Source organism: Crotalus tigris, unplaced genomic scaffold (assembly GCF_016545835.1).
Source record: "Crotalus tigris isolate CLP2741 ecotype Arizona unplaced genomic scaffold, ASM1654583v1 scf7180000017782.1332974, whole genome shotgun sequence".
NCBI lineage: Eukaryota > Metazoa > Chordata > Lepidosauria > Squamata > Viperidae > Crotalus > Crotalus tigris.
Window position 1 is genome coordinate 154,036 of NW_024096632.1, and position 17,873 is coordinate 171,908.

Sequence of the window (17,873 nt, forward strand, 5' to 3'; positions counted from 1 at the left end):
AATGTTGTCTTTATACTTGCCATATAGGATGGCTGATGGAAACGCATGGCATCGTGCAAGCGAGAATGCTTTCCAGTGGTTTACTGACTCCAACTAACTAAGATACCCAGCAGGTATAACCACGTATCTAATAGAGTCTGGAGCCAGAAACAGCAGAGCCATACCTAAGTCCGCTTGCCTCTCGATGTCCTCTATCCTTTGACACAAGGTTTGTTTTCTTGGTCATAGTCCAATTTGAGAATTGAGGCTGGCGAGAAGCCTAGTTTGGCAAGGTTAGACTTGACTGCCTTGATCCATGAAGAGGAGAATTTATCTTGAAGAATTAATGGAGCAAGGCCTTGTGGAAAGCAATTAAGCTTTAGCCAGATGTTTAAGGAAGCTATACAGATTCTTGCTTCAACTTTTATCAATCCTGTCTCCAGGCGCAGAAGTGTGTTTGGGAGACAGTGCAGCATCTGGTGAATTGTTCTGATAAATTTGGATTGAACTCTTTCTAGTGATGTAAAACACAAAGCTGAGGGTCCAAGCAAGGTCCCGTAGAGAAGTTGTGCTAGCGACTTGGCCAGAAAGAGCTTAATTGCAGCTGGAACATAGTGTCCTCCCTTTGTGCGGAAAAATTTAAGAATGGCATTCGCTGATCGTTGACCAGAGGCAGCCGCGTATTCTCCATGGGCTTTTTGTGAGCCAGTGGCATGGATGACCACCCCTAGGTACTTAAAGGTGGTTACCTGCTCTATTTTGTGGCTATTTAAATACCATGAATACCATTTTGGCCTTTTTGCAAAAGCCATAACCTTTATTTTCTCATAATTTATGTCCAGTTTATTATATTTGCAATACTGGACAAGGGCTCGCAAGGCTCGTTTAAGGCCAACTGGAGTCTTGGAGAGAATCACAGCGTCATCTACATAGAGCAGCAGAGCAATGCTTTGGTCACCTATTTTTTGGGGGTGGTAATTAGGATTATTTAACCATTTTACCATATCATTTATGTAAAAATTGAAGAGCAAGGGGGGCAATATGCACCCATTTAACCCCCTTTTGAGTTTCAACTGACCTCGAGAGAGACTCTTGCATATTACACCTCACCCTGAGGGATGTTTTGGTATGTAAGGCACATAACAGATGGAGGAGTCTGTGATCAATTGAGGCAGCTTCCAGCTTCTTCCATAGCTTAGTCCTTGTAACTGTGTCAAAAGCTGCATTAAGATCTATAAAGGCAGCATATAATGATACAGGTCTATCTGACGCATATTTTTCAATCAAATGATGAAGAACTAAGCACTGATCTATGATGCCTCTCCTCTCTCTAAACCCGACTTGTTCTTCGGCAATCATGTTCTCAAGATCTGGCCACTCCTTTAATTTATCTTGAGGTGTTTGGCATAGAGTTTGCTGATTATATTTAGCAGACTTATTGGTCTGTAATTGGCAGGGTCATCTCTCTTTCCCTTTTTATAAATTGGGACCACAATTGCCAAGCCCCAAGTTTGAAAGGTTTGTATATATGAGTGCAGCCTAAAAAAAAAATCTCAGAGAAAATAAATATGGAGTAAAGACTAGGTAAATAGATAGGTCTTCATTTTTAAGTCTTTGAAATTAGGTGCAGTACTTTCTTATCTTCTTCTCAGATATTTATCAGTGATCAAATAAGGCAATAGCAGGACTATTGAATCTATATTTCCTGCTTAAGAAATGTAAGAAAATTGGCACTTTAAAAGGGGCTCATTTAAGAAAAGTAGCATTTTCCCAAGATAAAGACCTAACAACCTTCTGGTGGTCCCAGTGAAAAGAAGCCATCCTGCTTCTTTGAACAGGCACAAGGAACTTGTGCCACCATCCTAATTGCTTGCACATGAAATTTGATTCAATAACATTCTCAGTTACAGTGTCTATAACCATGGTTCACTGACTCTTGACAAATGGATGTTTTTAACAATGCTCTAAAGTCATAAAGCATGGGCTACAAAACTCAAGACAATGTGCTAAGTGAAAACCAAATCCTGCCCATTGTGACTTAGCATTCAACAGAATGCGAGACAGAATTCTTATAGAGCACAAGTAGCTGCAAAAAAGAAGCTTTTTAAGAGAAGAAAAGGGGGATAGCCACCACTGCCACTACATTATTTTAACAACATTCATCAACAGTAGAGTGGGACTCCCTGTCTATTATCATAATAATGTTCAGAAAAGACAAACTTTTTAAAAAAAACAGTTTTATTAATTTTCCAGTTTTACAAAAATCCAAATATTAAGGAAGCAGCATGATGATTCGGTAATCAATAGTCCAATAACAATATCTTTCGTACATATCTCAGGTTACATCATTAAAAATCCCTCTCTATTTCCCTTGATTATTATATCACATTCAAATTAATACATTGCTAATTATAATTCGATCAGTTAAGACATTTATCAATATATTTTAACTTATCCATATCCATATCCTGTTTTAAAAGTTTACCTAATTTCAATTACAGTGTTCCAATTTAGCTTAATATCCATAGTATTTAGATTTCAGGTAACCCAAATTTCCCTTATTTCATTACGAAATAGTTGTCATATCTAAAATACACATAATGTTTACTTAAATAGATTCTTACTTTATTTCACAAATATATTCTATTTCTCATCCTAGTACCTCATCACTTACTAATAAAATATTGTAAATCTAAGTCCTAAATATTAAATCAATTAATATTTTTAAAAATCTCCTCAGCCCATTAAGTAAAATTTTAGGCTCTTCCATTATAAGACAAAAGATCCCATTTTTTAAATCTGACTCTAGCTTTCTTTTTGTGCCAAGCAGGCTTCCATATTAGTGCCTTTAAATCCTCAGGTAGATCTCCCTTCATTCCCACACATGTTATTTGAATCAAGGGAGACCATCCAGTTATCAATTTTTCAAAGGAACTGGCCCCTTTGTAATCATTGGATTGTTGGCCTAATAGTTCAAATAGTTCATGTTTGGTTTAGTATATTTGTTGTCAATTCAGTCTGGTCTTCTTCTTCTTCCATTTTCATCTGGCTTAAGTAAGAAGTCATGTCCAATGTTGTGATTGTTGTTTGGTTGTCTAGGTTGTCTAGGTTCTCAATATGCTGTACTTTTGATTTTCAGCATCCTCCATCTTAGTGTTACTTTCTTCAGTTTCTGTTGCTTTTTGAATTGCAGATTTTTTAGTTGAAATCAAGGTTTGACTATCAAAGTTCTCAGTAGATTGTAATTGGTGCTCTTCTGTGGCTTTTTGAATTGTAGGTTCATCAGTTAAAATCTGGGCTTCATTTTGTAAATTTAGGGTGGCACCTTTTTCTTTCAATCTGGAATTCATTAGCTCAGTAACTTCAAGGAATATTTCAAGTATAAGTTTATAGTTAAGTTGTGGGTAGTGTTCCTCCATTTCTATGATGTTTACATATAGTCCTTTAGTGGAGGCTGTTTTTGATAAAAGTCAGTGCATGTCCACCTCCACTATTCTTAAAAGTTGTTTTCACCACCCAGCTGTTTCAAATTCTTATCTTTTTTAGATAGTACCAAGGACAAATCCGGGCTATAGACAGGTCTCACAGTCCAAAGGGAAAAAAATTCACTTGCTATACCAGGTTTCACCTCAAGATGTCCCCGATAGCATGTAAAGTCTTTTTCCAAACTCAAATTAGGCTTTTATCCAGTTTATTTTTTTTTTCAACTTAACAAGTTGATAAGGTAATAGGTCCTCATAGAAATAGGAACTTTTGGGGACCCCAAATATACCAAAAAGTGCAAGTCCAGTTATTTGTTTAGTTTAGTTGTTCTTTTCTTTTCAAAGCTTTATTTTTCCAAAGTAGGCAGATGGCGCGATATTAAAGGGGGGGGAGGAATTTCAAGAGGCTTTTACAGGAAGGTAGTTGGGATAAAAGAAAGGTAAGGTAAGGTCTCACCCAATTCCTCCGCAGTGCTTTTGTTGTGCTTGGTGGTGACTTTGGCTTTCTGCTGGTACAGCTTAGTGATCAGCCATGTTGATGGCCGATCTTTTCTCCGTCAGTCCAAAGGAGCTGCCTCAGATCAAACGGAAGGACTGCTGCCCTTCCACGATCTGTCGAGGGTCCTCCTCATGGTCGTCGCCCCTCCAGGGTGACTTTCGACCCTTTTCAGGGTTGCCCGACGAAGGAAAACTGGACGGCGGAGAGAGCGGTCCCCTCATAGCGTCCGCCAGCACCGCGATCGCAAACCAGAAGCCAGAAAAGACAAACTTTGATATTGCAGGAGAAGCCAGCAAAGATAGGTTGAGTTTGAAAACTGGCCAAATTAGCTAGAGGCTGCAGTGAAAACAATTCAGAAAAAAAATCCAATTGCATGCCTAAAGGACAAGTATGGAGCAGCTGACTGCTCCACTCTTAAGCCCTATTTCTCTCTCCCTCTTAGTCACATGACCCTGGTGTTCCTATTGTTAAGATGTTGGAAGACTTCTAAAAGCCAGCTTTGAAGGCTGTCCCCACTTATTATTAAAGTTGTAAACAATCACAACAATCCCATTCTATCCAGTTAATGATGCACAGAATGCATATCACTGAGGGTCACCTTATCGATAAGAAGGAGAGGACATATAAATTTAATAAATTAATAAACACTACTTATAGGAATAACAAGAGATATAAAGGAAAAACAAACAGATGAATTCCAAAACTCACTAGTGAGCAATGCCTTAAGATTAAAATATCCCCCCAACCCCCCCCCCCAATTTTAGCAATTGTTCATTACAATTCAGAAGAGTGTGGTGTACATTTTACTGTTCTGGGGTTTAATCATATGAAGAAGAAATATTCTACATTAAGTCCTTTCTCAAAACTCATCCCCAACTTCCTTAATTTTAAATATACTTTAGAAAGTGATTTATTAGCAGTTTTTCTCTTTAAGTCTTATGATATATTTATTTACAAATTTTACATATTTTTAACCAATGTCAATAGAAAATTTTTTGCATGTTTTTAAAAATACATTCAGCATATTGGCAACCAAACATTTTCATTAATTAGAATGACTATTAAATATCTTCCAGATCCAATTCTAGATTAGATACTGCTTGTCTTCTATAAAGCAGATCAGTGGTTCTCATGGACCCCTGGGGGAGTCACGATGTCATCACAGGGGATCTGCAAAGGCATGAAGAAATGTTAATATTTCAACCTTAAGTCTTGGTGGTTCGTGGCCGTGGTCCATTGCCACAAAATGTAAATGGGGTCCATGGTAAAGAACGTTGAGAAGTACTGAAGTAGATGGTTTGTTCTTTCAGATGTCAGGATTTATAGAGGGAAAGAAAAGAAGTATAAACAAGTCCATTGCCTGATGCCATTCCCTGTGTTCTGGCTCCCAGAACCAAGGTGCTTTTGTAGCTCCAGAATCCAGAAAGTATAACTCAATGAAATGGGTTTACACAAATATTTGTTGTCCAGGAATTCTAAGCAGAGACTTACTCTGCTGTAGATCCATCCGGTCTTAACCATATCTGTCCATTTTTCATAGGTAAAAAGGGATAATACTCCATCTCAGCTATGTGCGGTTACAGCTGCTAGTTGGTGCGTGCAGCATGGTTGAATAGACAAAGCTTTTTTACAACCTGGCACATAACCAGGATGTCTTGCAATAAACTCTTTAACTCCTCCCACTGTCAAGATACTATAGGATTAGCTAACAACTGGACTACATTTCCCAGAGGCCATCTCTTAAGGAAACGGCGTTTAATCCTTTAAATGCTACATGTTCTTATATAAAGTTCTCTCAATAATACATTAACCCTGTAAATGTTAAATACTCTAACACAGTTCTTAACTTCTAAGCTGGCTACAATCTGGTCCAGCACACCCTGACAAACTTTACCTGGGCCTGATTAATTTTCGGCTCATTAGGACAGGGAACCCTGACCCTGGGATATATTTGATGTTTATCTCACCACTTATTATTTTATAAGTCAAGATAGCGAACATACATAATATCATGCTTCCTCCTATTTTTCTCACAACAACAATCCTGTGAAGAGGGCTGGATTAAAAGAGACAGTGATTAGTCCAAAGTCACCTAGTCAGCTTTCATGCCTAAGGGGGGACTAGAATTCAGTCTCATGGTTTCTAAGTCAGTACTTTAACCAATACACCCAAACTGATTGGTTAAAAAAATCCTCCAAAATTACCTGAACAAGTTCATGAAGTCAATTTACTGATCTGGCCCAGACAGAATAGGCTGCTTTAATTCCATCGAAACAGGCAGTTCACTCGGTGAAACAAGTAAAAGAAATATCACTTTATTTCCAGGAATCCTCAAAACAATAACTCACGATTATGTAGAGATGTATCTAGAAACATATTCAGCATTATTACTCATTCCACAGGTAAATTGACAATAGATTTCCCCTCTTCTGGGTAATCTCACATGTTGGAGATAGAGCTTCCAACCCACGGGCTAGAAGCCATGTGGCTGGATGATACAAAGGCTTCTTTATGAACTGGCACGTAGCCAGGATATCCTGTGATGAACTTAGTAGCCCTTCCCATTGACTTGTTAACATAGGATTCACTGAACAGCTAAAACTACATTACCCATAAGCCATCTCTTAAGGAGACAAGTACTTAACCCTTTAAATGCCAGACATTCTAACATATAGTTCTCATCTAATGGCCGATCCAGCACACTCCCTGCTTGAAAATATACATTTCCACTACTAACTAACTAGAATAAGCAAAAAACATAGCATTAAAGCATGCAATTCTCATTGCTAACTGACTATTAACTAAAATAGGCAAAGCATGGTATCAAAACATGCATAACTATACGGTAAATACAAAACATGCACAAGTATAACAGAGATAAACAAGGTGTTACATCAAACAATGCAATCATGAGGTACACAATACATAGTTTTTTTATTTAAAAAGTTTTATAAATTTATTACAATATAACCCCCCCACCCCTTCCCCCCTCCCCCACTTCCCAGAGCTGATTACAGGATAAAAAATAAAATAAACAAACATAATCTAACTAACATAAACCAACTATACTATCAATCAAAACCATAATACACTTTAACTCCTTCTCAAAACAAATATTAACAAATTAAGTCAAAAATAATAAAATAATTAAAACTAATAATAATTATCTAAGATCTACTCAAAAGCAAGATAATAATTTTCAATCTCATATTTCTTCTGAATGTAATCAATCCATCTTCTCCAAACCATAATATATTTTTCTTGTGAATGATCCTTCAAATAGGCGGAGATTTTCGCCATTTCTGCTAAATTAGACACTTTAAGTATCCATTCTTCCAGAGTAGGCAATAAGTTTTTCTTCCAATATTGCCCCACCAATAATCTTGCAGCTGTTATAAGGTTCAGCATCAAATTAGTTTCTTTAACATCAAAACCTACAATAATACCCAACAAAAATAATTGCAGAGTAAACTTTATCTTTCTCTTAAAAATCTTTTGAATATTCCACCAAATCTTAATCCAAAAAGCTTTAATATCTCTACAAGTCCACCAAATATGAAAATAAGTTGCATCTAAATTTCCACATCTCCAACATTTGGGCTGTAAATTCGGATACATGCAGGACAACTTTTGAGGATCCAAATGCCATCTATAAAACATTTTATAAAAATTTTCTTTTAAATTTTGCGCTTGAGTGAATTTTACATTTCTAACCCAAATTGTCTCCCATGTATCCAATAAAATCGGCTCTTGAATATTTTGCACCCATTTGATCATACAGTCTTTAACTAATTCTGTTTCAGAATCCAATTCTATTAAAGCATTATAAATTCTTTTTATATGAGCTCGACCTTGATCTTTAATCTGTTTTACCAAATTCATATCCTCTAAAGTAATACCAACCTTTTGATCTAAACTCCACCTCGCTAACAATTGATTATAATGAAACAAAGAGTGTACAATATTTTCTTGCTTCAACTCAATCAGAGACTTTAATTGCCAATCTTGCCCAACCAAACTAAGTAATTCTTTATAAGAAACCTTATCCAAATTCACTCCCCTAGATACTCCCTCTATCGCGTGTCCAGGAATCCCCCAAACTGGGATTTTATAATTTAACCTATAATAATATTTCTTCCAGACATGCAACAAGGCACTTCACAAAATATGGGTTTTAAAAACCTGATCAACTTTTTTATCATAAATTAAATAAGTGTGCCATCCATATAATAAATCCCATCCCTCAAGAGAAAGGATATTTTTATTTGTTAAGTTGAGCCAATCACTAATCAAGGTTAAGGCCACCACAATTTTAGATTAGGCGCCTTAAGTCCTCCTCTTTCCTGTATATCTTGTATAATCTTAAATTTAACTCTTGGCTTTTTCCCTGCCCAAATGAACTTATTAATCCCCTTCTGCCATTCCTCCAAATTAGCATCTTTCTTCAAAATAGGTATCATTTGAAACAAAAAAAGAGAAACTTTGGAAGAATATTCATTTTAACTGCTGAAATTCTCCCCAACAAAGATAATTGTAGTTTTTTCCAGTCACTTAAGTCCTTTTGCACTTTTGCCCATAATGGTCTCATAATTATTTTTATACAATTTAACATTAGAAGCTGTAATATATACTCCTAAATATTTAACCTTTCTCACTATTTCAAAACCTGTTAATTTAATCAAAACATCCTTTTCCTTCATAGACATATTTTTCGATAATATTTTACTCTTATTAGTATTTACCTTAAAACCAGAAACCTTCCCATACTGGGTTAAAATTTTTACCAAGTCCCTAACAGAGTCTGTCGGTTGAGATAATGTCACAACCAAATCATCAGCAAAAGCTCTCAACCTATAATCATTCTTATTTATTTTTATTCCCTTTATTCTAGGTGACTCCCGAATTTTAATAAGTAAAATCTCCATTGTTAAAACAAATAACAATGGGGATAAAGGACATCCCTGTCTTGTACCCTTTTCAATTTTAAATGCTTCTGTTAAACCCCCATTAACTATGATTTGTGCAGATTGTTGTTGATATATTGCCTTAAGGGCTACACAATACATAGTTTGAGGTTCAATCTTCCAGTTCGGTCTTCTTCAGCAACAGGACCAGGTCGATGATCAGTCTGATGCAAGAGTCTTTGAGTCACAATCTAACTCACGTGGCTTCACGATCTGGACCTCAACTTGGCAAACTAGTTCATCAGAACTGGGTGGGGCCCGGTGCACAAGTCCCATGGGCCAAGAGTTCTGGTATGCGTCCTTGTCTCTCAGCAAGACAAGGTCTTCTTCCTGTAGGAGAAACTGGAACCAAAGGAACTTCTGGATCAGAAAAACTGGAACCCAAAAATTTTCAGGAACAAAGGAACCTGGATCCACAGGAAACTCAGGAACAGAAGGAGCTGGAACAGCAGGGAACTCAGGAACAGCAGGAGCTGGAACCACAGGAAACTCAGGAACAGCAGGAGCTGGAACTGTTTAATTTAATTAATTAAATTGCCGTTTAATTAAGTGTAAAGTTTTTACAAATCCAAAATGCCCTGGTGATTTTGTGTCATGGCAAAGCTGCATGAATGTGACTCTTTGGGTGGTTGGTATATATAACTTTTCCCCCATTCAAGGCAGTCTGTCTTTCATTGTGCACACGTGTTTATTTTTCTGGAACCATTTGTCTGTTTCTAAACTTTTCTGGAATTCAATTCCGGTTTGGCTACCCAGCTGCAGTTTTATTTTAGCTTGGGCTCTGGTGGTTACTGGAGTCGGTGGCTCGTGTGCTGTTATATTGGGGCATGCGAGATAATACATCTGTCAGGAAGTTCTTTCCCCCTGGCAAATGCTTGAGTGTAAAGTGGAATTGGTGAAAATGCTGGGACCGGTGGGCTTGCTTGGGGTTAAGCTTCCTGGATATTTTCACGGCTTCCAAATTTTTGTGGTCTGTCCACACCTGGAAAGGGACTTTATTGCCTTCAAGGAACTGGCGCCACGTGAGTAATGACCAACGTATTCCGTATGCCTCTTTCTCCCACATGGGCCAGTGCTGTTCCATTTCAGTGAGTTTCTTGGATGTATACGCACAGGGTTGCAATACCCCTTCGTCATTTTCTTGTAATATTACAGCCCCCACTGCCACATCGCTTGCATCTGCCTGTATTATGAAGGGCTTATCTATGTCTGGGGGCCTCAGTACTGGTTCGGCAGAAAAGACTCTCTTTAATCTCTCAAATGCCGCTTGGCACTCCATTGTCCATTTTAGTGGCTGGCTAGGTTTTACTGAGGATGCTCCCTTCGTTTTTAGTAAGTTTGTGAGGGGCAGGGCTATCTGGGCAAATGAGGGGATGAATTGGCGGTAAAAGTTTGCAAAACCCAGGAAACTTTGCAGTTGCTTTCTTGTGCGAGATGGTGCCCATTCTAATACTGCTCTGACTTTCTCTGGGTCCATTTCAATGCCCTGTGGGGATATGCGATAACCTAGGTAGTCTATTCTTTCTTGGTGGAATTCGCATTTCGATAGTTTGGCATATAGGTGGGCAGCTCGCAGTTTCTTTAAAACTGCTCTGACTAGGTTGACATGTTCCTCTTTTGATTCGGTAAAGATAAGAATGTTGTGTAAGTAAACCAGGACCCCCTTAAATAGGTGCTCCCTTAGTACCTCATTGATTAATTGCATAAATACTGTGGGGGGGGGTTGTAATCCAAATGGCAAGACTTTGAATTGATAGCACCCCATTGGGCAGTTAAATGTGGTCTTCCATTCATTCCCTTCCTTAATTCTCATGCGGTAGTACGCTTCCCTTAGATCTAGTTTAGTAAAAAAAATTCCTTTCGAGAGGTAGGATAACATGTCCTTCATGAGGGGTAGGGGGGTATAGGTTGCTTTCACTGATTGTATTTAGGAGCCTATAATCCATGCATAAGCGTAAAGAGCTGTCTTTCTTCTCTTTAAAGAGGACCGGAGCAGCCACTTTAGGCTTGGCTGGTTCAATGAACTCCCTTTCTAGGTTTTTCTTTATGAATCTTTCCATTTCCTCCTTCTCCTTTGGGCTCATGGAGTATAATCTGGGCTTTGGGAGTTTTGCTCCAGGCTTGAATTCTATGGCACAGTCCGTGGGTCGGTGGGGGGAAGTTCATCCACCCTCTCCTCACTGAAAACTTCAGCAAGATCTCTGTATTCTTCTGGTATTTCTGGTAGCCTTTTCTTCTCCCATGGATGCTTTTTCCGTTCTTAATTTTGGTAGATCCCTTTGGGGTTTTAAGTCCATAGGGTCCCCTTTTGGGAAATTGATTTCTGCCATCCTCCAGGTGTTCCATTTTTTTAACCATTCCATCCTTAGGATCATTGGGCATTCCATGCCTAGGGTCACTACAAACGTTATGTCTTCCTTATGGTTGCCCAGGGAGAGATGGATTGGTAAAGTGGCTAGGGTAGCTGGCACGCACCCCCCCCCCTGCTATGGACCCATCTAACTGGCCAAATGAGATTGGTTGTTCTAGCCTCCTCGACGGAATGCCCAAATTCCCCACTAGTGTTGGGCTAATGAGGCAGCAGGTACAGCCAGAATCTATTAAGGCTTTCACCTTGACAGCTTCGGGCATGAGGGTAATTAATATAGTCACTGTCTTGAGGAGGGGTGCGGTGGGTCCACTTACCAGGGGTTCACCCTCTGAGCTGTCATCTGAGGCATCCAACAGCCCTGCGGTGTAGGCTGAAGTTCTTTCCCCACGATGGGCAGAGATAGGTGATTCCACAGCCTCTATCACTCTCATGGCAGATTATTTTGGCTTAGCTGGAGACTTCCCGGATTTGCTGGCCGGTGATCTGTCTGGGTTGTCCTGGGGGACTTTCAAGCAGCATTCTATAGCCCGATGCCCCTCTCTCCCACATTTGAAACAACCCATCTGCTTTTTGGCCATAGCCGATGGTTTCACTGGTTCGTGTGTTGACTCAGGTGGTGAACGGCTCCATTGTTTTCCTCATCGGTGCCTCTTCAGTAGCTGCCAGGACGTACCATTCCTCAAGTTGGTGTCGGTCCCCTCGGGACAGGCAAGTGTCATATAGGTTGAAGTTTAGGCCATCTTTGAAATGTCTAAGGAACATTTCGGCCAGTTCAGTTTGCTGGCAATGACCCGGAATTCTTGTGTATATTCGGCTAACGGGTGTTTCCCTTGCCTCATCATTTTGATCCCTTTGCAGGCTTTGTGATCAGCCAGGGGGTCCTCAAATCGCCTTCTCAGAGAGGACATGAAATGGTTGAAGTCATTGAGCTCTGCGGCATTGGAGTCATGCAAATTCACCACTCAATCTGTGGCCGGCCCATCCAGAGCAGATTGCACGATCCAGATACGGGCTTTGTCGCTGGGGATGTGCTGCCCATATTCCTCCATGTAGCTGAGGACTTGGGTTAGGAAAAATCCCAAGCGTGTCGGCTCCCCCTTGAAGCTCACGTCCAGCAGCAGGAGTCTTTGAATGGATCAGTGCCTTCATTGTTGGTGGTATTGTCTTCCATCCAGATCGCCATCTGCGGGTCGGCGGAGAGTGGGGACTACTGGATCAGCGGACATCCTTGAGGTTGTAGGTTCCAATTCCCCCCTCGGTGTCTCTCCAGTTGCAGCTCCAGGAGCTGGTGCGGCCGTATGGCTCAGAATTCTCCTCTCCTAGGGAGCTGAGGGTTCTCTTCATCAAGTCGATAGCTTTCTCTAGGATCCAGCTCGAGTGCAGTGCCCAGCTTCCTTCCTCTTGTGTACAGGGATTTCCCCATCTCCTGCTTCCATTCTGGTTGGTTGGCCCCCCCATCTCAGGGTCACCTTTCTTGATTTCTTTTCCCACTCGCCTTTCTTTCCAATGCCCATTGACCACCAAGGTTTGTGGTTACGTGTCTCTACCACCTCTTCTCCTAAGGAATCTGACCTCTCAGATCCTGACATCTGGCAGGTTTTCAGTCGGGGCAGCGGCTCCCTCTCCAGGAAGCTTTCTCCCTTCCCTGCTCCGTTGTCTGACAAGGTATTTTTTTTTCAAAGTCCCCCGGCAAGGTTCTCCCTTCCAGGTGGACTATTTTTGCAGATCCTGTCTAATGTAAGGACCCATCTCACTTTACATCTTAAGAAGACAGAACTCTTGGAATGTCTCTTCCAACAGGAATCTTTATTAAGAGAAACTGATTGCAGGCATGCTAGACAGGATCTGAGGATTCCTTTCCCACCATTCAATGTTTTAAAGTGTTCCCAAGCAGCCCCCACCCCACAGTTCTTCCGGGCGATTCAATCCGTCAGTCCGCTCTGTCGGCACAATCACTTAGCCTCTCTTTTCCCAGATCCCAGGCATTGTATTTCCCCCTTTTCCCTCACTGCCGGCAAAGGAGAGAACTTCAGAGAGAGTAGGATGAAAGGTGATGGCCGCGTTGTTATGGTTAGTCCTTTCGAAGAGAATCAACACCCGGTCACTTTGTAGTTAATGAAGGAAGTGGGAGTCATAAAACCCCCATGCTTACCCTCCTCCCCTTCTGTAGTATGACAGAATCCAGAAGAGATTAAGAATTGGTTTTTTATCAGAGTAGGTAGATAGAAATTAAATATAATTGGATTCTGACACTCATGGTTTCTAGGTCAGTACCTTAACCAATACACCCAAACTGATTAGTTAAAAAAATCCTCCAAAATTACCTGAACAAGTTCATGAAGTCATCAGCAATTGACATTAGTGGGAGGGAGTATCTTTCATCACAAACTAACTCATGTTTTCTTTTCATGTTTGTATGGGAACCTTTGTGGTATCACAGCTCTTCAGGTTCTCTATCTATCCCCAGGTACAAAGGTGAAAAACGGTTATCTTAGGAGAAACAAAGGGTAGATTGACAGTTCATGCTTGGCCTACTGCCAGTATACACCACTTGTTATTTCCTGAGCACTGGAATGGATGATGTTATCTCCCCCCACTACCCTTTACAAATATATCCCATGCCCATGTTTTCCAATTTTATGATTTGCACACAAGTGTATCCTTCCTTCTTTCTAGAATATAATTTGAATATAAACATGGTAATTTAAGTATTTAATATTTTTTTCTCATTGTTTTTTTTGTAAAGAAGTATAAAGTCTTGGCACAATTGTGTTCTTCAGCTTTATAGAAATAATTTTCTTTGCTTATTTATAGTGGATTACTGTCTAAATCAATTATTTTATAGTTTAACATTATGGATTCGGCCCATATAAACAAATTACTAATCTTAATCTGTTCAATATAGTATACTGTCCATTATAATATATCTTTGTCTATTCTGCTTCTCATCTCATTTTTCTCTATAGGCAAAGTAATAATAATTTTCTAAGTTTTAAATATAACTTTATTCCATTTAAGATGTGCACATTTCTTCTTCCTTTCCACGTATTCCATTGGTGTATTGTCTATATTAAAATACATATAAAAGATCTTTTCACCTATAAACCAATGAGATGTAAATGTTAAGAACAAAGAACAGATTAACACCAATATGAAGTAATGGCTGTTCATTGGATCAGAATCTTCCAGTGAGATGAAGGACTTCAATTCAGTAAAAAAATATTAACTCCATCAAATTAAATGTTCTTAAATTACATGAAAACCATAACCTCCACAATAAACACAAAGGACCTCTTCACAAATGCACCTATTTACACCCAAGAGAAAAAGATAGAGACAGAGGATTAGTGCTCAAAACTCTAGAGCAGACATGTCAAACACACGGCCCAGCTTGTGAAGTGGTTTCATGTGGCCCACAAAGCCATCCTGGAAACAATGAGGGAACGGCCCCCGCTGCCTTGGCCCTGGCCCAGGCTGGCCAGGAACCAATGTACAACTTTGTGGTGGCCATCCATGCTGGAACACATTCAGTCTTAGCTCAAGGCCATCCTGGAAACAGTGAGGAACCAGCCCCCGGTGCATCAGCCCCACCCCATGGGCATGCGCTGGGGAGGTGTCACCCTTCGTGAGGAATGAAGAAATGCCCCATCGCCTGGAAGTGGCCAGAAAAATGGTCCTCAACTACTTCACATATCTGGCCTGGTGGGCTCCGGGAGAAGGGATGCTGTGAGCAGCATGAGAATTGACGTTACCTGTGCAACACCCCCCAGCCCCCAGCCTGCCAGCTTCACCCCATCCAGCCCTGCTTCTTGATACTGTGAGGAAGGCGCCCTACTGCCTCCTGAAACTGGGCAGGCTGGGGGCTGGGTAGTGTTGTGCTTCTTGTCAGATTCGCACCGCCCAGCTCAGCCTCTTGGCGTTGTGAGGAGAGCATTTCTTCATTCCTCACGAAGGGTGACACTTCCTCAGCTGCATTTCTTGCCTGTTTTTTTCCCTCCCTCATCTCAAATATTTTCCTGCCACTCTGTTCAGAAGAAAGGAAGGAAGGAAGGAAGGAAGGAAGGAAGGAAGGAAGGAAGGAAGGAAGGAAGGAAGGAAGGAAGGAAGGAAGGAGAGATGGGGGCCAGGTAGAGATTGTGAGCAGCAAACTGCCCTTCCAATGCCTGCGTGCCTCTTCTCTCTACACGATCTCAACCATTCACATCACCATGGCAATGTAGGGAAATACCCCAGGCTGGTACATGATATCCCCTGGTTCACATGATATCAGCCTGGTTACATCAACAGGATGTGGTAGAAACTGCTCCCTGGCTGGGGCCTCTTAAGGATTGGCAAGGGGTTTCACCAATAGAACTGCTATGCTGATGCCATCTTACTTTATGCTATTTGAATACCTGTATATAAGGAAATAAACACTGTGAAAGCAGTCAGACATATTTGCACCCTGCAATGATTGAGCACTGATTCCTACAGAAGGAAGATTGGAATGAGAGGGAGAGAGAGTCTGAGGAAAGTCCTGCCTTAGTCCTGCCCTGCTGCCCTTTCGCCATCCTCTTGCCCCCTCCTCTTGGCCTATCCTGGGGGTCGCCCATCCTATCATTAAGGATGCTTTGATTACAAAGTTGGGTTTCCTCGCATGGAGAGGGAGTGGGTCTCCCTCTGACTTTGCCCACCATGAGCAACCTGGCTAAGGAGAGCAAGCACAGCAGCTGGGCACCCTTTTGGGGAAGTGGGGCTGGGCTAGGTGCCATGGGCTGGGCATTTGACCTCTGCTGCCTAGAGCTCCAGGCAGCCTGCACCATCATCCAGCTCCCACCCATGGTCTGAGAGGGACGGTGAGGCTCCTCCAGTGGACCATTCCCTGGCGCTTGCCCCGGTCCCATCCCACTCTGCCAGAGACCCTCAGATCTGTCCCAGTCCTGCCCACCCACAGGCACCCCTGACACAAGCAACATTGAGCTGGCCATGTCCATCCAGTAGGCCACACCCACCCTAGCCATGCCCACCTAGTAGGCTGTGCCCACCCTGACCACACCCATTCACCCTGAGAGCAACCACAATGCTGATGTGGCCCTCAATGAAATTGAGTTTGACACCCCTCCCTGCTCTAGAGCTTTCCTGATAATCTCCAAGTATTATACACCAATATTCCAGACCTACCTCTCAATTTACAGATTCCAAATTAAGAGTTCCAACCAGGCTACAAATCTCATTCATCAGTCCTCTCCACCTTTTAAGAGCTCTATTTCCTTCTGGTTGCATTGGTAGCATGTGGTTGACAATTGCAGAATACAGATTTTATTTTATTAAAATGTTTAATTTATTAAACATTTATATCCTGTCTTTTGCTTTGGCAGCTGCATTTTCCTGTTTTCACCCATAAGGGTTTTTTTAGTGTGGCTTTTGTCACACTACCTAAGAAAATATACATTAGATAAAACTTTTTCTCTTCTCTGTCTTAAGACATTTTTATTTCAATTTATATGCTATATGCATATAAGCATATATGCATGCATAACACACTAAACCACAAATTAAACAACTAAATTTGAGTGAAGCACTGTGGGAAGTCAGCCCTCCAGAGGAAATATTAAAAGGGAGAATATTATGTTTCCTCAAAGAATCTTAAAGAGGCAGAAAAGCATGTCCAATTTTTTTCTTAATAGCCCCAAGTCTTCCTCCCCCAAGCAGACACCAGCTCTGTAGAAATGTAGATATAAATAAGGAAGGTTGAAGCTAGAAGATTAAGAAGACAAAGACACCTAAAATCTACATACCCCACCCAAACTCTAAGACAGGAAATAATAGGATTAACCCACAGATGCTAAAGGGGCACACTCAGACTCGGGTCAAAATACATGACACAGGAAATACAAAACCTCAAAGAGGAACAGGAAACAACCTCAAGAGCCCCAGAGGGTATAAAAACCCACTCCCTACGTGTGCTTTCCCTCTTTTCTTCCAGAGCCATCTTTCTGTCTGGTTCTCCTCTTCAATAAACTGCAACCCTCTTTCTAAAGCAGTCGCCATGTTGCTTATTCCCTGCTTGGACTGAACCACGATGAAGACTTCCTTCAACAGCACTTTGCATAAATCCAGGCAATATGTTTATGATTTAGTATGACTGGAATCCAGAAAACTAGATTGAGTAAACTACATCTAGCTACAGATTTGTTGTTGTTGTTAATTGTGAAGTCATGTCTGACTCATCGCGACCCCATGGACAATGTTCCTCCAGGTCTTCCTGTCCTCTACCATCTTCTGGAGTCCATTTAAGTTCACAGCTACTGCTTCAGTGACTCCATCCAGCCATCTCACTCTCTGTCGTCCCCTTCTTCTATTGCCCTCAATCTTTCCCAGCATTAGGCCCTTCTCCAGTGACTCCTTCCTTCTCATTAGGTGGCCAAAGTATTTGAGTTTCAGCTTCAGGATCTGGCCTTCTAAAGAGCAGTCGGGGTTGATCTCTTCTAGAACTGACCGGTTTGAACGCCTTGCAGTCCAAGGGACTCGCAGGAGTCTTCTCCAGCACCATAGTTCAAAGGCCTCAATTCTTTGGCGCTCAGCCTTTCTTATGGTCT